This window comes from Dromiciops gliroides, chromosome 2, assembly GCF_019393635.1.
Source record: "Dromiciops gliroides isolate mDroGli1 chromosome 2, mDroGli1.pri, whole genome shotgun sequence".
Taxonomy (NCBI): Eukaryota; Metazoa; Chordata; class Mammalia; order Microbiotheria; family Microbiotheriidae; genus Dromiciops; species Dromiciops gliroides.
The window spans coordinates 475,928,592-475,954,458 of NC_057862.1; the positions used below are offsets into that span (position 1 = coordinate 475,928,592).

The 25,867-nt window shown below is 38.8% G+C and overlaps 1 pseudogene; it reads left to right on the plus strand.

Moving 5' to 3' along the window:
• Positions 1–3,072: 3,072 nt before the first annotated feature.
• LOC122738142 lies at positions 3,073–3,395 on the plus strand (annotated as a pseudogene).
• Positions 3,396–25,867: the final 22,472 nt, after the last annotated feature.

Sequence of the window (25,867 nt, forward strand, 5' to 3'; positions counted from 1 at the left end):
CGTTTTTAAAGGTGTATGTATTATCTAGGGGATTGACTTAGGTTCAAATCCTGGCTCTCTTACCCCTTCACTTTTTCTTTTCCTCTCTTTTCCTCTCCTCTCCTCTCCCTCTCCCTCTCCCTCTCCCTCTCCCTCTCCCTCTCCTTGGCAATGAGGGTTAAGTGACTTGCCCAGGATCACACAGCTGATCAAGTGTCTGAGGTCGGATTTGAACTCTCAGGTCCTCCTGAATCCAGGGCCAGTGTTTTATCCACTGTCCCACCTCTTCACTATTTTATCGTGTGTGTGTGTGTGTGTGTGTGTGTGTGTGTGTGTGTGTGTGAGAGAGAGAGAGAGAGAGAGAGAGAACAACAACTTTTAAGGACTTTGTTGAATGCTAGATGCTACTGCAGGGATTCTCAAGTTCAGCCAGGACTAACATATGCCCTTATGACTATTCTGGACTTCTCTGATGGAGTGGCTCAAAGCAATGAGCTTTCCTTAAGTCATTTTTTATCACAAAAAGACCTACCAGGACACATTCTAACTCAAAACCCCATTGGGCCTCCTAGTTGTTGTGTGTCTGGGTGGGGAGAGGGAGCACTGATGCTCAGAATAGTTTATCCCCATTCTCCACAGTATGCTAGAGGTTTGTTTGGAGAGTTCAAGCAGACTACAAAGCCCATGTAAATGGCGGCATCTCCATCTTCCCGTGCTCTGTTCTAGCGGGAGAGGTCCCCTTGTGTCATTTTGACTTTATATGATTCATCTCTCCTGTTGCTTCATTTCACCTCATTCCCACTGCTAGTACCCCAATTCAAGCCTCTTGCCTGAATCATTGTAATACCCTAAATGGTCTTTCATCACTCAGTCTCTCCTTAAACCTCCATCCATCACACGCCCCTCTCTTTCTCAAAGCATTGCTCTTGTTACTAGATGAGAGAATGTTACAGGTGGAAGAAACCCCTTACTTTACAGATGGGAAAAGTGGGGCCCAGAGGAGGAAAGTGATTTGTCCAAGATTACACAAGGAGTAAGTGTCAGAGCTAGAAACTGAATCCAGGCTCTGACTCCAATCCACAGGCTGAGGTTGAGGGGTGTTCACATCTGAAGAAAGAGTTAATTGTGGGAAATCACATTAGCTGCTTCCCCTGACATTAGATCAGTTTGAATATTATTAGGGTGCTTCTCTTATTTATACAATTTCCATGAATCAAGATTAGGATCTAAATTGAATTAGTCACGGTGTTTTAGAGATTGATAACTTCATTTTCCCATAAGGAAATTATGACCTACTAAGCATTTTCCTTAAGGCCATAGAACAGGTTGGCTGCAAAATGGCAATAACATTAGACTGTACATGTCTTCCTCTTACCACCATAGGACAGTACTCAGCATCTATTTGTTGTTGTTGGTGGTTTTTGTGGTTTCGTTTTGTTTTTGTTTTTTGTTGTTGTCTTTTGTCACGGTTTCATTTGTTTGCTGGAATAGAGCAGTCAGGCTTCCAGTCGGGATGACCCGAGTTCAAATACTGCCTCAGACACCCAGAAGCTTTGTGATCCTAGACAAGTCCCTTAACATCTATCAGCCTCAGTTTCCTCAGCTATAAAATGAATGAGTTGGCCTCTGAAGTCCCTTCAGCTCTAAATCTAAGACCCCCATTCTAAGTGACTTTGAGAGATATCATCCCCTCCTTAAACACATTGAACAATTCCCTATTGCCTACAACCTACAGCCCAGCCAAACTCCTTAGCGTGGCAGTCAAGATGTTCCATGATCTGGCCACAGTTTACCTTTTCAGTTTTCCCCTTCAACTGTTCCCCCTATACAAAATCTATATTCTTTTGCATAGACAGTTACACTCACATAAAATGTCCTCTCTCAGCAATCATCTATTAAAATACTTCCTATGTGCCAGAAACTGCTGTAGGTTCTGGGTATGAAACATTGTCTGCCCTCAAAATGCTTATATACCATCAGCAATGACAACACACACAGAAATATTTACAAGATATAGTGACTGGGGAGATGAAGGAAGGCCTTGTGCAGTAGCATACAAATTCACAGGGACAAAGACACACACAAAAATTGACTTACAATAATAGCAGCACAACTTTTTACATCTTTAAAAACTTAATATAAAAATGTGTCCTTTTGCTTTAATCATTTGTCTTAAAGGATTTTGCATAGAATGCACAACATTCTGGCATATTTTAAAATTTATCATCGAGCCACACTTTTATTGCATTTGACTATTAAGTATATCTTTGATGAATAAACTATTTTCTCAAGTCTAGTTTTGATTTAAAGCCCATAGGATTTAAATGAGATTTAAATCAGGTTAGTTTCTAGGGTATTAGAGCTTGTCTTGTTCATTTCTGTTTCTTGGATAAATTTCTTTTTTTTTTTTTTTTTTTTTTTTTTTTTTTAGTGAGGCAATTGGGGTTAAGTGACTTGCCCAGGGTCACACAGCTAGCAAGTGTTAAGTGTCCGAGGCCGGATTTGAACTCAGGTACTCCTGACTCCAGGACCGGTGCTCTATCCACTGTGCCATCCAGCTGCCCCTTGGATAAATTTCTTAAGCTTTCTTGATGTGTGGTAGACACATCACAAGGTCACATTTCATTTCTGATTGAGGTTTTTTGTAATTCAAAAATAATTCTGCCTCAGTTCATCAATATGTTTATTAGAGTTCAACATTCCCTCAAAAGAGACAAGAATTTCAGGCCTACTGGAAGTTAAAAAAAATCGTCAAATTATTCTTGGGTGGCTATTTTTCAGTCTAATGAAGATGTTCAAATCTTAAAAGACCTAGCTGGACTTTTGACAACAATATTGGTATAATGTTGAATGAAAAAAGAGAAGTAAAAAGATTGGTAAAAATTTCCTTCTTCCTATCTTCAGTATTTTAAACTTTTTTTTGGATTGACCCTAACAAGTCACCACCTGCTGAGTTCCAGGGATACCTATGTAATCTATAAATAGGATCTTGAACCTGCAGTGCTGAGGGTCACATTGAGTCTGTGACATCCCAAGGAGCGATGGAGACAGCAACAGGACAGCAGCGGAAGCGACCACAGTCCAGGAGCCTCCATGTCTAAAGACATCAAGTCCAAGATACAAAACTACGGCACAGCGCCCTTTGACAGCCACTTCCCCAACCAGACAGAACCAGACTCGCAACTGCTGGCAGAACTACTTGGATTTTCACCGTTGTGAGAAGGCCATGAACGAAAGGGGCGTTGACGCATCTGTCTTCAAGTGGTACAAGTGTGTCTACAAGTCCTTCTGTCCCATGTCCTGGGTGAATTCTTGGGATGATCATATTGCAGAGGATACCTTCCCTGGGAAGATCTGAGCCACTTCCTCTTCCTCCCTCATCCCCACCCTGATGCCTGGGGCTGGATCCCTTCTTCCTTCAGAGTGGGAGGAATGTGATCTTTGACTGCCCCTGCGCTGGGAGACCTGAATCATGTTCAAATAAACTGTATTGGAATCGAAAAAAAAAAGAAAATCTATAAATACCATGTGATGACAATAGATACTCTCCACCTTTCTAAGTATCTTCAGCATTCTGCCAATTCGGTCTTTAAACCACCACTCCTCCATCACCTTAAGTCTGTTCTGTCCATCCTATACCTGCAAACACACATATACATGTATCAAGCCAATGAGCCCTGATTCTTCCCTCCCTGGACAAAACAGTTCTGTTTGGCCTAAGGGGCAAAACCTGAGACCATGGGTCAGAAGTTACAAAGAAGCAGAGTTAGGTTGGACCAAAGGGAAAAAACAAATTCCCCCACAATGAGAGTTATCCAAAAGTAGTTGCCTCCACAAGTGGAGGGTTCGCCTCCTTTGAAATCTTCAGTCAGGGGTTCATTGTCTATATCGTTTCTATTCCTTTCATATTGGGGTTGTACCAGGTAGCCTCTGAGTTCCTTTCCATGTTCCAAATTCTATGATTCTATAACCTCTGTTCCGTGGGATAGCTGTTCAACTCATGATCATGTCTTATAGATCTCCATATCCCTCCAGGGCCTTATGCTCTTCCTTACAAATAGTGCCAGTTGGTCAATGCCTATTTTTGTAGTTACCTAGACTGAAGCCAGTTGAAGGCAAAGGCTTCACTGACCTAAACAGACTTCTTCCTACTATTTTCTTTGTTGTCGTTCAGTCATGCCTGCCTTTTCATGGCCCCATTTGGGGTTTTCTTGGCAAACATCCTGGTGCGGTTTGCCATTTCCTTCTCCAGCTCATTTTACAGATGAGGAAACTGAGGGAAACAGGGTGAAGTGATTTGCTCAGGGTCACACATCTAGGAAGTATCCGAGGCTGGATTTGAACTCAGAAAGATGAGTCTTCCTCACTGCAGGACTGACACTCGATGCTTTACTACCTAGTTGCCCCACTTATTCTAGGAGTGGAATTTTGCTAAATCCCATCATTTGTACTGGTTAGTATCAGGTTAGTTAGGACTGGAGAAAAACAGTGTATTGACTATGGAAGCTTGGTACTTGTGTGTTCTTTTTCCTCTTGTATCTTTCCAAATGCCATCAAAATGCAGCTGTTCTAGTCCTTTGCCTCAAATTCTAAGTTAATTTGAAAAGGAACAAAACCCTGCTTCCTGGATTTTACAGCAAGTATGACATATTAATTGAGGGCACAAAAATACAAGGGTGTCAAGGAAGCTAGTGTGGAGAGTGGTAGCTGTTTTTTAATCCCTTTTTCTGACCTTGTTCTGTTATGGAGCTAATGAAGGGTAACCAACAAGGAACTTTTAAATGTGGATTTAAATTGTGGAAAGAACCCTGAGCTTGAAGTCAAAAGATCTGGATCATAGATTTAGAGAAGCCACAAATCTTAGAAGTTACCTAGCTAAACTCCCTCATTTTATAGAGGAAACAAATGTGGAGTTTGTGAATTGTCCAAGGTCACATCATAAGTAATAAAGCTAAGATTAGAACTCAGATCCTCTAACCCTATATCTAGTAGTTTTCTCACTGTGCCATATTTCCCCCCAGATGTCCTATTTATTAGTTATGTGACATTGGGTAAATTATTGTACCTTATAGAACTTCAAGGGGTCTTAGGGGAGGGGGTCATTTATGCATTTTGTTTTTATATTATATTTTCAAATTATTCCTATTCTGTGAGAGGTCTCATAAGAAGACAAAAACAGTTAAGCAAAACCAATAATATAGTGACTTCATCTGAAAGTGCATGCAACATTTCATATTTAAAGCACCCCTTCCATATCTTTTTTTTTTAAATGAAAAGAAATCTTTCACTCCCTACTACCTCTTTTCACCCCATTGGAGGGGAAAACAAGAAAAGAAAACAATTCATTTTATCAAATATGCATAGTCAAAAAAACAAAAAAGTTCCTTCAATAGCTATATACAAATATATATATGTATATGTATATATGTGTACATATGTACATACATACATACATACATACATGTTCTGCACCCTAAATCCATCACCTCTCTGCAATGGATAACATGTTTCATCTTTGAAATCCTCAATAATTAGTGGATTAGTCAGTTCTTATAGCTTTTAAAGTTGTTTGTTTTTATGGTGGTGTGTAACTTTTTTCTCCTGGTTTTGCTCATTTCCTTCTTCATCAGTTTGTAAATGTCTCCAAAATTGTTCATTTTTATAATATTGATATTGTATTACATGACTGGTGAAATCAGAAATAACTGAGGAAACAAAGGTTCTAGCTTCTGAGCATATCAGTTTATTAACCAATGCATGCCAGTTACATAACAAATCAGGACTAGGCCTCAGCTTGGCACTGGACCCTGAATACAGGCGAAGACAGATTTTTATGTATAAAGGGGAAAAACAGGATATAGAGCAGTATATATGATTAGGTAATCTGATTTGGAATTAGAAGAAAGCTTAGGTGCTCTCTAAGTTGGGAGAGGTGTCCCACTTCTCCCCTCCCCCACCAAAAAGTGTCTGTATTCAATCAAAGGAACAAGGAAACAATAATTGATTGACCAATACAGGGCCAGTTTTCAGATAAGATATGTGGGTTGCTTGAGATGTATAATTGTGAGAAAACTCCTTGCAGCAATATTTAGATCTGACTGATTTTCTGGTGAGCACAACCTGGATCCTTAGTTAAGGGTCTCTAAGCAGCAGGTATATGTGGTCCAGCTTCCCAGCCCTGTAGATCTAGGTTCAAACAATGCAATAACATTTTCCTACAATTTTCATAAATGAATAAAATTTTCTCACAGGACAGAAATTGGACTAGACCCACAATTGAATAGAAAGGGAATTGGGCTAGATCCAGAATTGAGTTACAATATTGGGTCAGTGTGGTTCACTCAATTCCTACAATTCCCACACAGCAGAGTAACCTGCTTAGCCTAGTCCGGCAGTAATCCAAGTGTTGAGTGACTCTTCTAGCATAGTTCAACCAAGCAGCATAGTTCACCCATCCAGTGAAGACACCTTCCCTTACAAGGAATAAGCCCAGTTGAGCTTTCTATCAATCAGAGACATTGATTCCCTAAGAGAAACCAGCCTAGATGAATGATTTATCTATTACTAACACCATGACCCACAAGGGGAACGTCCAGAGAATGAATATCAAGGTCCTGCAGTTCCAGAGGTATGAAATGCTATGGTCACATAAATTCCCTCATTACTATTGGACTTTAAATTCTTGTTCAGTCTTCCTTCTTAACAGACTGTGTATATTTTGGGGAGAGTAAGCCCCTAATTAGAGAGAGGGGGAATGCTTTGTAATTATTGTTCTTGTATTTTGAGTGAATACCTTTGCTAAAGAACTGAATCTACTGGCTGTTTGTCAAAGGGAAGCACACCATTTAGCATTTGTGAGCTAATGTTAGGAGTTTACCTACCTACAGATAGAACCTTAAAAGTAGAAGCAGCCTTCTTTCTGGGAAGTCCAATTTACCAGTGTTAGTGAATGCTGGAGGAGTAAGCTGACAAGGAAGAGGTGTGGTACCACTAAAAAATAACCAAGAATTGTTAAGGTTTTTTTGATAAAAGAAAAAACTAATGAGGTACAAACAGTAAATTATTCATTGATGCCTGAATCAAAATGATGTCTCAGTTACCCAGGTGACCAGGATTCTCAAGGAACCAGCAGCTGGAAACTTCACAAGTCCTTTTCAAAGACTTAATAAATGTTAATTACTTTCATTAAAGATCCTAAAATAGAGGAGGAAACCCCACAGGCCACTTTGACCCTCAGCACAATTTTTGGTCCCTGGGTGGTAGTTAGGATAAATGAGCATAATGTTTCTACCTGTCATTTCACAAGAATTTCTGGAGTTTTCTGCTTTTTCTCATTGATTTTATAGGCTTGACCTGAGGAGGGAAAACTGTTTCTGCCACTAATATTGGTTCACTCTACTATCTTGAAGATCTTTAAGCAGGCAGCTTGAGACTTTCATTTTTTCTCACTCCTTCAAACTATATTTTTGAAACAAATATTTTCTACTGACCCTTTGCTGTTTACAACCAGGAACCTTTATAATCAAAATTTATTTATAATATGTTCATCAATCCTGCAATTTCTGGAGCTAGCCACTTAAAAATTTTTTTTAACTACTCATTTTCTCAACCATTCACCCTTCAAATCTTCAACACCCCCTTAGGTATTGGTTACTTCCCTCTGTCATACAAACATGCTTTAAATGCTTCCCCCATCCTTAAACAATCTTTACTAGATCCAGCCATCTCCTCAAGGTTTTATTCTTTCTATATCTCTTCCCCCTTTCTCAACCCAATTGTATAAAAAGCCATCTGCCTTGATTACTTCCCCTTCTCCTCCTCTCACTCACTTCTCAGATCAAGGAATGATGAACAGTATTGGCTTGGAACCTCACCACTCAACTAAAACTGCTCTTTTCACAGTTGGCAATAATCTCTTCATTGCCCAATCCTAGGTCCTTTCTCAGTCCTCATCCTTCTTGACTTCTCTGCAGTATTTGAAACTGTTGACCACTTTCTCCTTCTGGAAACTCTTTCTCCTCCAAGTTTCCATGACTCTTCTCTTCTGCTTCTCCTACTTGTCTGACTGTTCCTTCTCTGTATCCTCTGCTGACTCACCATCCATCTTATATTCTGTAACTGTAGGTTTTCTCAAGGCTTTACTGGGGGTCCTTTTCTTTCTGTAGTTTTCTTTGGTGACTTCATCAACTCCTACTGGTTTAATTATCATCTCTATGCTGATCTGTAGGTCATTCATCTAGAGTACGCCAAATACCACATAGTATGCTTACTGAAAGCATGATCGACTAATTGAGTACCCTGCTCCTTTTTTTTTTTTTAACTTCCCATGTCTAGAATCTTGTATTCCTAGGGCCTTCCAAGCCAGAAATGCTCCCTACCTGTGGCATCAGAACTTGGAGAAAGCAATAAGACATTACTTCAGGTTCTCAGGTCCTGAAGCATGGAGAGAAGATGCACCTTGGAGACTCACTGATCTAAAACTGGCAAGAGCTTGGTGAGCTGATGTGCATAAAATGCCTTGCAAATTTTAAAGAGCTATATAAATACTAGCTATTATAATTGCTTTTAATAATGACAATAACAATGACACCGACGCTGCTGTTGCTGTTGCTGCTGCTAATAATAATGATAATAACAATTGAGGGGCTGACGTCTGGGTTCAGACTCTCAAAATACACCTCACGAATTCTTGCCAGGGCCTGAAAGACCACAGGTCTCCAGAACATCCTTGTTTGTATCCCTGCCTTACTATTCTCTGGCCAGCTTCAGAGATATTGGCCCTACCTCCAGTACAGAGGGTGGTAATGCCAGGAAACCCTAGTTTGAAGGTAACCCCATTTTGAGAGTAAATGCTGCCCAGGTACCTTTGCTGGCTCCACCGACATGTTTCAGTAGGGAGGGTCCAGTTCAACCATATGATCTTGCTTTAAATATGCCAAATGAATAGGTACTTTGCTTCAGCACTACCTGGCTCATCTAGTTCTTTGGCAAAATTCTTCCAAGTCCCAGAAATGGACCACAATAGTTATTCATTTCATGCCAAGCTCCATTTTCCAAAGACAGAAAATTTATGTTGGGACTTGTCAAGCAAATATTAACTTTACTAATGCATTTTTCACTGCAAAAAGATGCTTCCAGAATAAGGATTATTAATCTGGGTTCCATGGACTGATTTCAAGGGTTTCTATGAACTTGAATGGGGAAAAATAATACATCTTTATTTCTTCTAACCTCTCACTGAAATTTAGCATTTCCTTCAATGATTTAAAAAGAGTATTCAGAGAATGGATCAATAGGCTACATTCTACTGTCAACAGAGTTCACACACCAAAAGACCCCCCACAAGACTGGAAATCCCCACAAATCTCTTGATGCTTCCTAGTTTCTGATCAATGTGCTCCACTTTTTATAGATTGACAGCATATTTTTTTCCTCTAGAAGCACAGAGCAAGCTCTCAGGTGGGACTTAGAAATGTTGAAACCCATAGATGTGCTTATTATAAAATGTTAGTCCCGGATGGATCCACAGAATTCAGGGATACCAATCCTCCTAAGCCATATTTCCATCTTCTGCCTAGGTGACTTTGTACAGGCTATTCCCCATGCCTCTTATTCACTCCACCATTGTCTCTTGGAATGTCTTGCATCTTTCAAGGCTTAACTTCTGTGACTTTCCTGATAGAGGTAGCTAAGGTGGCTCAGTGGATAGAACACTAGACCTGGAGTCAGAGAGACCTGATTTCAAACCTGGTTTCAGACACTGAGGCGAGACACTTAACCCCGATCTCCTTCAGTTTTCTCATCTGTGAAATGGTAATAAATAACAGCACCTACCTCACACTGTTACTGTGAAGATCAGACTAGGTAATATTTATAAAGCCCTTAGCACCATGCTTGGCACAGAGTAGGCACTATACAAATGCTTATTCCCTTCTATTCCCTCCATCTCCCTACTTGTTATTGCTTTATTATTTATCAGTCATGTAGATATTAATTTGTATACATGTTGTATCCCCCCTAGAAACATGGCTGTTTTTCATTTTGTCTTTGTACGGCCAACACCCAGGTCCATACCACGTTGCTGCCCTATACCAAAACCTCCACTGGCTCCCCATTACCCCTAGAACAAGAGACAAAGTCCTCTGTTATTGAAAGCCCTCATAATCTCTATCCTATCTCTCCAGACTGTAATACACATTACTCCACTTCACTTACTCCATAGTCTAGCCAAACCTGCTTATCATTCAATATTCTTCACATGCTACATTCCACCTCCAATTTCTGTGCCCCTCCTCTCTCCCTCCCATGCCCCCACTGAATTGGATTACCTTGTGTGTATTTACTTTAGAAACATGTTTATGGGCTCACATAACTTCCCCCAGTAGAATATAAGCTTTTTGAGGGCAGTCTTTTTAATTTTTGATTTTTATCCCCAGTGTCCAGTACATTTCCTAGCACATAATTGACTTTTAATTAATGTTCATTGTATTGTATTTAGAGATGTACCAGAGGCTCCTTGTGGAGGCTTTTGAGAATCAATTAGTGACTTTTCAGTGTATTTAGACCTTGTCAACCTGAAAAGGGCAAACTCTACAAATCAGTGTTTGGTTTATTGTTTTGTTGATTAGCTAGACTTAAGAAATGGATGGAGAATGGATAAGGAATAAATTTTTATGACCAAACAAGAGATAGAAAGGATCATGGAAAGTAAAAAAGGATAAATATGATTCTGTGATTGAAATGTTTTGGTACAAACAAAATCAATGCAGTCAAAATTAGAAGGAAGGCGGAAAGTAGGAAAGAATTTTCATAACCAGTTTCTCTAATAAAGACCTCATTTCTCAAATATATAGGGCACTGAGTTAAATTTATCCAAATAAGAACCATTTTTCAATTGATAAATGGTCAAAGGACATAAACAGGCAATTTTCAAAAAATGAAATCAAAGACATTCATAATCATATGAAAGCATCCTTTAAATCACTGATGATTAGAGAAAAGCATATTAAAACAATTCTCAGGTACCACATCATACCTATCTGATTGGCTAACATGACAGAAAAGGAAAATGACAAATGCTGGTGGGGATGTGGGAAAATTGAGACACCAATGCACAGTTGGTGGAGCTGTAAACTGGTCCAACCATTCTGGAAAACAATTTGGAACTATGCCCAAAGGGCTATAAAATTGTGCATACCCTTTGACCCAGGAATATCACTATTAGTTCTTTATCCTAGAGAGCTAAAAAAAAAAAAAAAAAGGAAAAGGACCCATATGTACAAAAATATTTATAGCAGCTCTTTTTGTGGTGGCAAAGAATTGGAAATTGAAGGGATACCCATCAATTGGGGAATGGCTTACAAGTTGTCATATGTGATTGTGATGGAATACTATTAGGCTATAAGAAATGATGAGGAGCATGGTTTCAGAAAAACTTGGGAAGACGCACTTGAATTGATACATAATGAAGTGAGTAAAGCCATATCATCGTAGGCAGCAATATTATAACAATGAGCAATTGTGAAAGACTTAGCGATTCTGATCAATACAATGATCCAAGACAATTCTAAAGGACTTACAAAAGAGTGAGTCCAGAGAGAGAACTGATAAACTTCCAGTGCAGATTAAAGCATACTTTTTTCACTTTATTTTTTCTTGCTTTAAAAAAAAACAGGGCTAATATGGAAATATGTTTTATTCACCTTGACATATATAATCGATATCATATTGCTTGCCTTCTCAATGGGTGGAAGAGGACTTGCCAAGAGGGAATGAATTAAGAACTCAAAAATTTAAAAAAATTAATATTAAAGTATAATCTTGTTTTTTAAAAAGAAATGGATGGACAAAATGTTAATAATAATGCAGATTAGGGGGGCAGCTAGGTGGTGCAGTGGATAAAGCACTAGCCCTGGATTCAGGAGGACCTGAGTTCAAATCCGGCCTCAGACACTTAACACTTACTAGCTGTGTGACCCTGGGCAAGTCACTTGACCCCATTGCCCTGCAAAAAAAAAAAAAAAAACAGAAAAAAACAAAACAAAAATAATGCAGATTAAACTTAAAAGCAAGTCTTGCTTTTGGAGTTATTAACCATTTACCAGCATCTACCCATTAGATTTGAAGTGGCAGGCCCAAGATCCCACAAGTGGTGAGTGTTGGAATCCAGATGGTGAGTTTTGAGAATTTTGAGTTTTGAGATCCCCCAGTTCAGTTTATTGCCCTTTCAATTGTACATTACCATACTGTGCTGCCCATGAATATACATTTGCCTAAAGAATGGGTTGGGGATGTTAATGACCCAATGAAGGTTTGGGCTCTTGATTCAAAAGTTATTTACCATTGTCCATGTGGAACTTACTTGGCCTCCATCCTCAAGTTCCAATACTTGGCATCTTTAGTATTGGTCACACTGACTTCAGGCCAGTTTTGGAACAAGAAATCTAACACACATGTCAATTGATGTTCAGCATCAATTAGATCAAGTTTTTTTTTTTAATTAATAAAGTATTTTATTTTTTTCCCGTTACATGTAAAGATAGTTCTCAACTTTTGTTTATACAAGCTTTCCAATTTCAGATTTTTCTCCCTCCCCCCTCCCCTAGATAGCAGGTAATCTGATATAGGTTATATATAAATATATATATATATGTACATATATATATATATGTACACACATAATAACATTAAACATATTTATGCATTAGTCATGTTATAAGAGAAAAATCAGAGCAATGACGAAAAACCTCAAAATAGAAAAACAGCACCAAAACCAAAAGAAATAGTATGGTTCATTCAGCATCTATACTCCACAGGTCTTTTTTTTTTTTTCCTGGATTTGGAGATCCTCTTCTATCATGAGTTCCCTGGAACTCTTCTGTACCATTGCATTGGTGAGAAGAATATAGTCTATCACAGTAGATCAACACTCAATGTTGATGATACTGTGTACAATGTTCTTCTGGTTCTGCTCATCTCACTCATCATCAGCTCACGTAAGACCCTCCAGGTTTCTCTGAACTCCTTCTGGTCATCGTTTCTTACAACACAATAGTATTCCATTGTATTCATATACCACAACTTGTCCAGCCATTCCCCAATTTGTGGGCATCCCCTCAACTTCCAATTCCTTGCCACCACATAAAGAGCAGCTATAAATATTTCTGTACATGTGGGTCCCTTTCCCCTTTCCATGATTTCTTTGGGAAAAAGACCCAAAAGTGGTATTGCTGAGTCAAAGGGTATGCACAGCTTCATCACCCTGTGGGCATAATTCCAAATTGCTCTCCAGAATGGTTGGATCAATTCACAGCTCCACCAACAATGCATTAGTGTTCCAATTTTCCCACAGCTTCTCCAACATTTATTATTCTCCTTTTTTGTCATTTTAGCCAATCTGATAGGTGTCAGGTGGTACCTCAGAGTTGTTTTAATGTGCATCTCTCTCATCATTAGAGATTTAGAGCATTTTTTCATATGGGAATAGATAGCTTTGGTTTCTTCATCAGAAAACTGCCTGTTTATATCCCTTGACCATTTCTCAATTGGGGAATGACTTGGATTCTTATAAATTTGATTTAGTTCCCTATATATTTTAGAAATGAGGCCTTTATCAGAAGTACTGGCCATAAAAATTGTTTCCCAGCTTTATGCCTCCCTTCTAATTTTGGATGCATTGCTTCTGTTTGTACAAAAAATTTTTAATTTAATGTAATCAAAATCATCCATTTTGCATTTTATAATATACTCTATTTCTTGTTTGGTCATAAACTGTTTTCCTTTCCAAAGATCTGATAGGTATACTATTCCTTTCTCTCCTAATTTACCTATGGTATCACCTCTTATGTCTAAATCATGTATCCATTTTGACCTTATTTTAGTATAAGGTGTAAGATGTTGGTCTATGCCTAATTTCTGCCAAACTATCTTCTAGTTTCCGCAGCAATTTTTGTCAAATACTGAGTTCCTATCCCAGAAGCTGGAGTCTTTGGGTTTATCAAACACTACATTACTAGTGTCATTTACTACTGCGTTTCCTGTGCCTAGCCTATTCCATTGATCCTCCACTCTATTTCTTAATCAGTACCAGATAGTTTTGATGACTGCCACTTTATAGTAAAGCTCCAGATTTGGTACTGCTAACCCACCTTCCTGTGCATTTTTTTTTCATTATTTCCCTGGATATTCTTGATTTTTTGTTTTTCCAGATGAATTTTGTTATTATTTTTTCTAGCTCTATAAAATAATTTTAGGTAGTCTGATTGGTATGGCACTGAATAAGTAAATTAATTTAGGTAGTATTGTCATTTTTACTATATTAGCTCTGCCTATCCATGAGCAATTGATATCTTTCCAATTATTTAGATCTAATTTGATTTGTGTGAAGAGTGTTTGGTAGTTGTGCTCATAGAGTTCCTGGGTTTGTCTTGGCAAGTAGACTCCCAAGTATTTTATATTATCTACTGTTACTTTAAATGGAATTTCTCTTTCTATCTCTTGCTGCTGAACTTTGTTGGTCATGTATAGAGATGCTGATGATTTATGTGGATTTATTTTATATCCTGCTACTTTGCTAAAGTTGTTAATTGTTTCAAGTAATTTTTGAGTTGATTCTCTAGGATTCTTTAAGTATACCATCATATCATCTGCAAAGAGTGATAGTTTTGTTTCCTCCTGGCCTATTCTAATTCCTTTAATTCCTTTTTCTTCTCTGATTGCTAAAGTTAACATTTCTAGTACAATATTAAATAATAGGGGTGATAATGGACATCCCTGTTTTACCCCTGATCTTAATGGGAAGGCCTCTAATTTATCTCCATTGCATATAATACTTGCTGATGGTTTTAGGTAGATACTATTTATTAGTTGAAGGAAAGCTCCACCTATTCCTAAACTCTCTAGTCTTTTTATTAGGAATGGGTGCTGTATTTTGTCAACAGCTTTCTCTGCATCTATTGAGATAATCATATGATTTTGGTTGGTTTTCTTATTGATGTGGTTGATTATGTTAATAGTTTTCCTAATATTGAACCAGCCCTGCATTCCTGGTATAAATCCCACCTGGTCATAGTGTATTATCCTGGTGATCACTTGCTGTAATCTCCTTGCTAATAATATCTTATTTAAGATTTTAGCATCAATATTCATTAGGGAAATTGATCTATAATTTTCTTTCTCTGTTTTTGCTTTGCCTGGTTTTGGTATCACCACCATATTTGTGTCATAAAACGAATTTGGTAGAACTCCTTCTTCACCTATTTTTCCAAATAATTTGTATAATATTGGAATTAATTGTTCTTTAAATGTTTGGTAAAATTCACCCGTAAACCCATCTGGCCCTGGGGATTTTTTAATGGCTTGTTCAATTTCTTTTTCTATATGGGTTTATTTAAGGATTTAATTTCTTCTTCAGTTAACCTAGGCAGTTTGTATTTTTGTAAATATTCATCCATTTCATTTAGATTGTCAAATTTATTGGCATACAGTTGGGCAAAATAATTCCTAATTATTGACTTCATTTCCACTTCATTGGTGGTAACATCACCCTTTTCATTTTTGATACTGGTAATTTGGTTTTCTTCTTTTTTTAATCCAATTAACCAATATTTTATCTATTTTATTGTTTTTTTCATAAAATCAGCTCTTAGTTTTATTGATTAATTCTATAGTTTTTGCTTTCAATCTTATTAATTTCTCCTTTAATTTTCAGGATCTCTAGTTTAGTATCTAATTGGGGATTTCTAATTTGTTCTTTTTCTAGCTTTTTAAGTTGCATGCCCAATTCATTAATCTCCTCTTTCTCTTTTTTATTCATGTAAGCATTTAGAGCTATAAATTTTCCCCTAAGCACTGCTTTGGCTGCATCCCATAGATTTTGGTATGTTGTCTCATTATTGTCATTCTCTTGGATATAGTTATTGATTGTTTCTATGATTTGTTGTTTGGCCCATTCATTCTTTTGAATGAAATTATTTAGTTTCCAATTGATTTTCATTCTACTTTTCCCTGGCTCTTTCTTACATGTAATTTTTATTGCATCATGATCTGAGAAGGATGCATTTACTATTTCTGCCTTTCTACATTTGACTATGATGTTTTTGTGCCCTAATAGATGGTCAGTTTTTGAAAATGTGCCATGTACTGCTGAGAAAAAGGTATATTCCTTTCTATCCCCATTCAATTTTCTCCAGACATCTATCATGTCTAACTTTTCTAGTAATCTATTCACATCTTTCACTTCTTTCTTATTTATTTTTCAGCTAGATTTATCTAATTCTGAGAGGGGGAGATTCAGATCCCCCACTAGTATAGCATTACTGTCTAATTCCTCTTGTAACTCATTTAACTTCTCCTCTAAGAATTTGGATGCTATACCACTTGGCACATACATATTTAATATTGATATTACTTCATTATCTATAGTACCTTTTAGCAAGATGTAATTTCCTTCCTTATCTCTTTTAATGAGATCTATTTTTGCCTGCACTTTGTCTGAGATAAGGATTGCCACCCCTGCTTTTTTTACTTTAGCTGAAACATAATATATTCTGCTCCAGCCTTTTACCTTTACTCTGTGTGTATCTCTCTGATTCAAATGTGTTTCTTGTAAACAGCATATTGTAGGATTCTGGTTTTTAATCCACTCTGCAATTCGCTTCCATTTTATAGCAGAGTTCATCCCATTCACATTCACAGTTCTTATTACTGACTGTCTATTCCCCTCCATTCTATTTACCCCCTTTGTACTTTTCCCACCTTCTTTCACCCTATTCCTCCTCACCAATGTTTTACTTCTTACCCCTGCCTCCCCCAATCTGCCCTCCTTTTTAATCACTCCCCTCTCTTTTCTTTACCCTTTTCACCCTTGCTTTTGTCCTCCTTTCTATCAGTCCCCCCTTCTATCAGTCCCCCCCTTTCCCTTCCCCTTTTCCTTCCCTAAAGAATGAGCTAAGTTTCTTTATCCCAGTGAATATATATGTTATTCTCTCTTTGAATCAAATCTAATGAGAGTAGGGTTGAAACAATGTTCACCCCTCCTTTCTTTCCCTCTATTGTAATAGGTTTTTTTTTACCTCTTCATATGATATAATTCATCCCATTCCACCTCCCCTTTCCTCTCCTCCCCATAGACTCCCTCTTTAACCCCTTAATTTTTTTTTGTATCATCACATCAAAGACAATTTATATTTATACCCTCTGTGTAAAGTCCTTCTCTCTGCCCAAATACATTTACAGTTCTTAAGAGTTATGAGTATTATCTTCCCATGTAGGGATATAAACAGTTTAACCTAATAGGGTAACCTTTTTTTTTTTCCCCTCTGTTTACCTTTTTAAACTTCTCTTGAGCCTTGTATGTTAAGATCAAATTTTCTATTCAGTTCTGGTCTTTTCATCAGGAAAGATTGAAAGACCCCAATGTCATTAAATGTCCATCTTTTCCCCTGAAAGAGAATACACATTTTTGCTGGGTAATAGATTCTTGGCTGCAATCCAAGCTCCTTTGCCTTCCGGAATATCATATTCCAAGCCTTGCAGTCCTTTAATGTTGAAGCTGCCAGGTCCTGAGCAATCCTGACTGTGGCTCCATGATATTTAAATTGCTTCTTTCTGGCTGCTTGGAGTATTTTCTCCTTCACCTGATAATTCTGGAATTTGGCTACAATATTCCTTGGAGTTTTCCTTTTGGGGTCTCTTTCAGGAGGTGATCGGTGGATTCTTTCAATGATGATTTTATCCTCTGATTCTATGATATCAGGGCAGTTCTCCTTAATAATTTCCTGGAATATGGTGTCTAGATTCTTTTTCTGGTCATGGCTTTCAGGCAGTCCAGTGATTCTCAAATTGTCTCTCCTCGATCTCTTTTCCAGATCAGTTGTCTTTCCAATGAGGTATTTCACATTTTCTTCTATTTTTTCATTCTTTTGATTCTGCTTGACTGATTCCTGGTGTCTCATGGATTCCTTATCTTCCAACTATCCAATTTTAATTTTTAAGGCATTGTTTTCTTCAGTGAGATTATGCACCTTTTTTTCCATTTGGCCAAATGAATTTTTTAAGGCATTGTTTTCTTCAGTGAAATTATGCACTTTTTTTTTTCCATTTGGCCAGATGAATTTTTTAAGGAATTGTTTTCTGCAGTCAATCTTTGTGCTTCCTTTTCCAAGCTGCTGATTCTTTTTTCATAGTTTTCTTGTTTTGCTTTCATTTCTCTCCCCATTTTTTCTTCCACCTCACTCAATTGATTTTTAAAATACTTTTTGAGCTCCTCCAGAAAAGCTTTTTGTTCTCGAGTCCAATTCACCTTCCCTTGTGAGGCTTCACATGTAGGCAATTTGAGGGTATTGTCCTCATCTGAGTTTGTGTTTGCTTCTTCCTTATTGATACAGAAGCTCTCAATGGAGAGGGCTCTTTTTTGCTTCTTACTCATTATTGCAGCTTATTTATTTATTTTTTAAGTTGAGGTCTGCTCTGGGGGCACCAAGGTCCCTGTTTTGGGCTTCTCGTGTAGGCATATAGGTGCTGTGTGACAGGCTTTTTACTCTGAGGCCTTTATAATGTGTGCAGTTCTCCTCCCTCCACTTCCTGTCTGAGCGCACTCAGTCAGGCGCCTGATCCCGCCTGTCCTGTTCGTGGCCCTACAGCTGGAAACTTGCCCTCTCAGCTGGTGCAGGTAGGTTTTTCCACTGTCCTTCTTGGCCACCAGATTTTTGAGGCAGGTTCCAGGGGCCTCAGTTGTTTGGCTGTGGCCCGCAGCTCTTGCTGACTTGCCCTGACCCCCTTTGTGCTGGGCTGCTGCCCTGCGCTGGACCTCCCTTTTGCCTGAGTCAGACCAACCTTTTCCTGAAGTCTTCTAAATTATCTCTGGTTGGAAGACTGTGTCTCTCTGTCTCTTTGCAGGTTCTGTATTTTCAGAATCCATCCAGAGGCTCGATTTAATGTTCTTTTTGAGGGAACAGAAGGAGAGCTCAGGCAGCTTGTTGCTTCCTCTCCGCCATCTTGGCTCCCCTAGATCAAGTTTAATGGGTATTATCTCTGCCTACCCAGAGTGACATGAGCAAAACCAGTTGAATGAATTATACAATAATCCCATGTTAAAGACAAACAACTTTGGAAGCCCTAGGAACCCTGATCAATATGATGACCAACCTTGATTCCAGGAGATTCATTATGAAACATGCTTCCCACCTCTAGATAGAGAGATGATAGACTCAGGGTACAGACTATACTCTGCAGGGGCAGAAAGATCTTCCAGGGTGAGGAGGCTGCTGTGACATGGGGGAGGAAATCTGGAGAGTCGATAGTGGAGCTAACAGCACCCCCAACTGGGTGCCATAACTCCTAGTTACCTCTCCAATTAAACAAGAGAGGGGGGACTTTGCAGTCATTCAGATGTGCCATAAAGAGGGCTTGAAAGAGGAGATAGAGAGCTGGGATTTGCCAGCCTAAGAGAAGAGGAGGGGAAGGATTCTGTGACACCTTGATCCTAGCTTCCTCTGAACCTTTCCATGGTGATTTCACTGAGAAGGCTGGCCTCCAGCCAACAATGGCACAGCCCTCAGATTTTCTCTTCCTGTTGACTTTTAGGCAACTTTGCATGAGCCAAACCTGCTCCCTCAGTCAGGGTGAGGACAGTCCTGCAGAGTCATCAGCCCCCAAATCTGTCTTCCTCTGCTGACTCACCATGTTCTTTCTTGCTTCTTCACTCCACAGGGCCTCTGGCCATGTTGTACTTCTTCCTGAAATAGCCTATGATGTCCAAGCAGTTGCCTGGGAACACCAGGACATTGTGTGAATGACATAAAAAATGTCCTCTTCCTTTCTAGGTAGAGGTTTAGGAGAGGAGCATAGGTGGAGCTCTGGAAATCATCAGAAACAGGGATGGGGTAGACACATTCCTCTCTCTCTATTCCCTCTCCCGATCCACCCTGTATTTTTTTTTGCTGTTGTTCCCATTTCCTAATCTGACCTCTTGCTCATTCTCTAAGAAGTGTGAGAGAGTGGAGAGACAGTGATGACACATGCCAGTCTGGGGGTTAAGCAACTTGGGTTTTTGTGTTGGCAACAATAGCACATGAGGGGCAGCTAGATGGCACAGTGGATAAAGCACCAGCCCTGGAGTCAGGAGGACCTGAGTTCAAATCCGGCCTCAGACACTTCACACTTACTAGCTGTGTGACCCTGGGCAAGTCACTTAACCCCAATAGCCTCACCAAAAAAATAATTAATTAATTAATTAAAAAAACAAAAACAATAGCACATGAGGTTTTGTTCCTACTAGTATTACTACTTCAAGGATAGCATTGGGCAAGTCACTTACCCAGACTGAGCCTTGGGTTTCTCATCTGTGAAATGGGGGAGCTGGATTAGATGAAATCTAAATCTAAAGTTCCCTTCTATCTCTAACATATGGAATTCTATGTTTACTATTGAGTTAAAGTCAGCATGCACCATGGGTAAGTCCTTAACCTCTCTAAAGCTCAGTTTCCTATTATGTAAAATGGCCATGATAATACCTGCTATGCCTGTAACATAGGATCACTATATGGATAAAATGAGATTTGGAGGGCAGGAAGCAAATTTGCTTTTTTTTTCTTTTTTGGTATTCCTAGCACTTAGTAGGTAGTAACCCCCTAATAAATGCTTGTGATTCTGATTTGAGAATGGCAAATCTATTGCCACATATTTTTATTAAAATTCTATAAAATATGATGGATTTCTTTGTGAAATTGTGTATGTGTGTGTGTGTGTATGTGTGTGTGTGTATTGTGAAGGAAAAGAAATCAAAAGGAGCCCATTTTATTTTTGAAAATAAATACAATTGGGAGCAGTTAGATGGCACAGTGGATAAAGCACAGACCCTGGATTCAGGAGGACCTGAGTTCAAATTGGGCCGCAGACACTTGACACTTACTAGCTGTATGACCCTGGGCAAGTCACTTAACCCTCATTGCCCCACAAAAAAAAGAAAGAAAAGAATTACAATTTTATTGACAACTTATTTTAATAGCTTCTATATGTCACAATGTATCTACTCCCTTCTCTCTCTTCAAAAAAGCTATCCTTTATAACAAAGAAGAAAAAGAGGAGGGGGCAAACATTTCAGCTAAACTAACTAGTTAGGTGGTACAGTGGATGGAGTAACAGGCCCGAGTCAGAAAAACTCATTTTCATGAGTTCAAATCTGCCCTCAGACACCCATTTAGCTGTGTGACCTGGGCAAGTCACTTGACCCTGTTTGGCTCAGTTTCCTCATCTGTAAAATGAGCTAGAGAAGGAAATGGCAAACTACTCCAGTATCCTTGCCAAGAAAGCCCCAAATGGGGTCACAAAGAGTAGAACACAAGTGAAAACTGATTGAAGAATGACTGATATATAAGAAAACGTCTGTTAAATGTAGTTTTCAACATCCATAGTTCCCTACTGATGAAAAGAGGGGGAGGTCCCTTGTCATATTTCTTCTTTGGGGTCAACATTGAACATTATAATTTCAAAGCAGTGAATTTGTATCATTTTGGTATTGTTCTTTTATTCATCTTGTTGTAATTGTTTATGTGGTTTTCTTCTCCTTATTTTACTCTGTTTCGGGTCATCTAAGTCTTACTAGGATTAAATGTATTCATTAAATGTACTATAACTTATTTGGCCATTCTCCAGTTGATGGATGGGCTTTGTTTTTAGTTCTTTGCTGCTATAAAAGGTTCTGCTATAAATATTTTTTATGTATGGAGCTTTTCTTTTGTCATTGACCTCCCTGTGGTATGTGCCTAGCAGAAAAATCTTTGAGTCAAAGGGTTTGGCTATTTTGGTCATTTTTATTGCATCATAGTCCCCAATAATATATTGCTGTGCCAACCTTTCCTAAAGCCTTACAAAATTGATTATTCTCATCCCCCCTTTTATTGGCCAATTTTCTGGGCTTGAGATGAAACCACAGAGTTATTCTGATTTGCATATCTCTTCTTATTAGTAATCTGGACAGCATTCTTTTAGATCATTGTTGGTTTGTAGTTCTTTTGAAAACTGTTCATATTCTTTGATCATTTATCTATTGTGGAATGGCTTTTGGTCTTGAGAGAGGGGCCCATTTAAAATGCACCTGTCTAAGCAGTGTCAAGTATGGCTCCCAACATTCTTTACTCTTAGAAATCTACTGGGCTCTCTCTCTCTCTCTCTCTCTCTCTCTCTCCCTTCCTTCCTTCCTTCCTTCCTTCCTTTCTTGCATTTGTTTATTTATTTATTTTAAGTTTTGAGTTCCAAATTCTATCCCTCTCTCATTCCCTACCTCCCTTCCCCCCACTTTGAGGCTATAAGCAACCAGATATAGGTTATACATATGCAATTATGTAAAACATTACCATATTAGTAATTTTATACAAAAAGACTCAAGTAAAAAAAAAAGTGCAAAACAGCATGCTTCAATCTGTGCTCAATCAGCATCAGTTCTTATCTGGAGGTGGATAGCATGCTTCATCATTAGTCCTTTGGGATTGTCTTGGATCATTGTATTGCTGAGTATAGTTGTCATTCACAATTGCTCATGGAGCAATAATGCTGTCACTGTTCACAATGTTCTCCTGGTTCTACTCACTTCACTATATATGAGTTCATAAGTCTTTCCGGTTTTTTCTGAAATCATCCCACTTGTCATTTCTTATAGTACAATAATATTCCATTACGATCATATACCACAGCTTGTTTAGTCATTCCCCAGTTGATGGGCATTCCCTTGCTTTCCAGTTCTTAGTAGCCACAAAGAGTTGCTATAAATATTTTTTGTATAATTTGTTTCCTTTTCTCTTTTTCACAATTACTATTGTTAATTGTTTCCCTTCATTTTATTCCCTTCCCCATGATATTTACTCTATTTTCTATCTTCTTTCACCCTATCCCTCCTCAAAAGGGATTTGCTTCTAACTTCCCCCTCCCCCAGTCTGCCCTCCATTTTTTTCACCCCTCCCTCCCTATCCCCTTCCCCTTCTACTTTGCTGTAGGGTTAGCTAGATTACTCCACCCAATTGGGTGTGTATGTTAATCCCTCCTTGAGCCAACTCTGGTGATATTAAGGTCTTTGAGCTAATTCTTAGGAATGTAAGGCTCATTCACTATATGGGGCTTTTTCTTAGTAAGATTCTAAATAATAACCAGAACTCAGCTCAGAATATCTTCTCACTTCTCACTTGGCTGCTCTACTGTGGGACTTCTCTGACTTACCCCATCCTTTTCTTTGTACCTTTCTTATTCTTCCCTCCCTGACCGGCCTGCTTTTCAGCCTCTTATTTTGCCTTTTGTGTGTTGTCTTCCCCCAATAGATTATAAACTCCTTGAAGGGGAAGCTATGTGGTGCAGTGGATAGAGCACTGGCCCTGGAGTTCAAATCCAGGCTCAGACACTTGATCCTGGTCAAGTCACTTAATCCCAATTGTCTCAAAATATCTGGGACCATCTCCAGGCATCCTGATGCAAATCTTGCCACTGGACCCAGATGGCTGTGGAGAAGAGAGTGAGGCTGCTGACTTTGCACAGCCCTGCCTCACTTAAATCCAATTCACTGAAAGTCGTGATATCACCTCCTGATGTCATGGTCTTCTTCAAGAATGAAAGACAAACAACATATGCTCCTTGAGGACAGGAACAGTTTTTCTTTTATTCTAATTTGTATGCCTAGTATTCACCAAAGTGCCTAGCTTATAGAAAATGCTTAGTAAATGACATCTGATTGACTTGTGCCCCTACTCTGAATCTCATCAAAGAATATTCAGATGGCTTTGTGATCCCAATTAGGTTGATGTTCCCATGAGTGATGATAACATAACCTACTTATGACTATCTATCCTTTGGGTTTTTTTGTTTTTGTTTTTGTTGTGTTTTGTTTTATTTATTTATTTATTTTTTGGTGGGGCAATGAGGGTTAAGTGACTTACCCAGGGTCACACAACTAGTAAGTGTCAAGTGTCTGAGCATGGATTTGAACTCAGGTCTCCTGAATTCAGGGCCAGTGCTTTATCTATTGCACCACCTAGCTGCTCCCAACTATCTATCCTTTGTGATGCCCTCCAGGATAAAAATATGAGTTCCCTTGCACTCCAGATGCCCTAGATTCATCCTTGGGATAACTGGACCCCATGGTGAGGGAACTAGGTTTTTCTTACACTCTCTGGTCCTTTCTCATACTCTGGGAAAATCTCTAAACAAAGCTTAAGTATAATTCATATGTTGGGTCTCCCCAAAAAGGATTAACAGGACCCCTTGTAGGAAAGAAACTTAATGTACAAAAAAAGTATAGGCCAGCTATTTACTTCCTCCACAATGAAAGAAATGGATAAAATACAAAAGACTCCAAAGTAATCATTAACAAACCATTTAAACCTAAAACAATAACCTTTTATGCCTATAGTCTCTGAGGAGGGACGACAACTTTATGGAACTTCTGAACAAATATCTCACCTTCACCATACATCTGTACTGTGTATATAACTCACAATATCCAAATCTTCCAGCCAGCCAGGCAGGCCCTTTACCATCCCTGCAGGGTGGTCCTATATCAGGAGTCAGCCCCTCCTCTGAGAAGCAGTATAGTTCCAGGAAGCATTTCCTGCTAGACAGCTTGCACTAACTCTGGTATCCAGAAACTCTTGGACTCACAAGATATTTGACAAGTCTGGAAACATCCATCTCTCAAGGTTTCTCAGTTTACCTTTGCTCTGGGAAACAAAAATCAGAAAAGGCAGCAAGGGGCTTGAGAACCAAAGCAGTAAAGTTGTTTAGGCATGCACACATTCTAGCTGTTTATGTGTGTAACAATTGGAGTGATGCCATCTGCTGGGGAGTTACTGTAGGAAAGCTCTGCCATGAGGAGAAGGTGTCTGAGGGCAATCCATGCAGTCAGGTCCTTGGTGTCAGGAAGTTACATTTGCTCGTGGGTACTGTCTATCAAACCTACCAGCCAATCAACTTGAGGAGCCTCCCATTTCTGGGAGGAGGACGCAAAGTGGGAAGTCAACGCTGGCAGATGGCTTCTTTCTTTTGGTTGGAGACATCAGCTTGGTGGAGGACTTCAGGTGGGAGTTTAGGAAAGCTAGGATTTCCATGCTATAAGAAATCTGTTCTCAATCTTCCTCTTTCTTTTACTGTCTTTTAATAAACCTTTAAAAACTTAAACTCGTTTATCAGTGATTTTAGCCAGTTTCCCCCCAAAACTGGGGGGACAGATTAGAACCCACATTTAGAATTTTAAATTACACATGTGCTTGTATCTGCTACCAAGCCTGAAGGCTGATGTGCTCAAAAATGGGAGATATGGATCCTTTCTATAGCTCTTACAGTCTTCTGAAGAGGGAGATTCATCTTGGCTCAACTAACAATTGTCTTTGATGCCCTTCCCAGTCTTGGAAACCAAGGAGTCAATCTGAAGTTGTTGGGTCATGTGTGTCCTTCAATAAGGAGTCAGGACTCTTGTACATAACTGATAATATAGCTTCCTAAATATTGTTATGATATGATTCTGACCCATAATGAAAGCATTCCTATCTTCAGTCCATTTTGTATGCACTCATGGTTTCTCCACTTCAGTGGTCCTGTACACTGAAATGTCTTCATCAGATGAGCTATTGGTTTTTCAGATTTGTTCTGTTGTCTCTTGCCTCCCCCTGGTATCAGAACACAAAGGGGTGACCCTCACTCTACTGTCTTCTGTAGTAAACTAGTGCTGATAATAACAATGATTTTGAGTATGGCCAGTCTAAGACTCCATGCTGCCTCATCCATTTCTTTGCCTCTTAGGAATAGTTACATCACACTGACTAGGATGTTTTTTTTTTTTGTTTGTTTGTTTTGTTTGGGTTTTTGGTTTTTGGATATTTTTTTGTGGGGCAATGGGGGTTAAGTGACT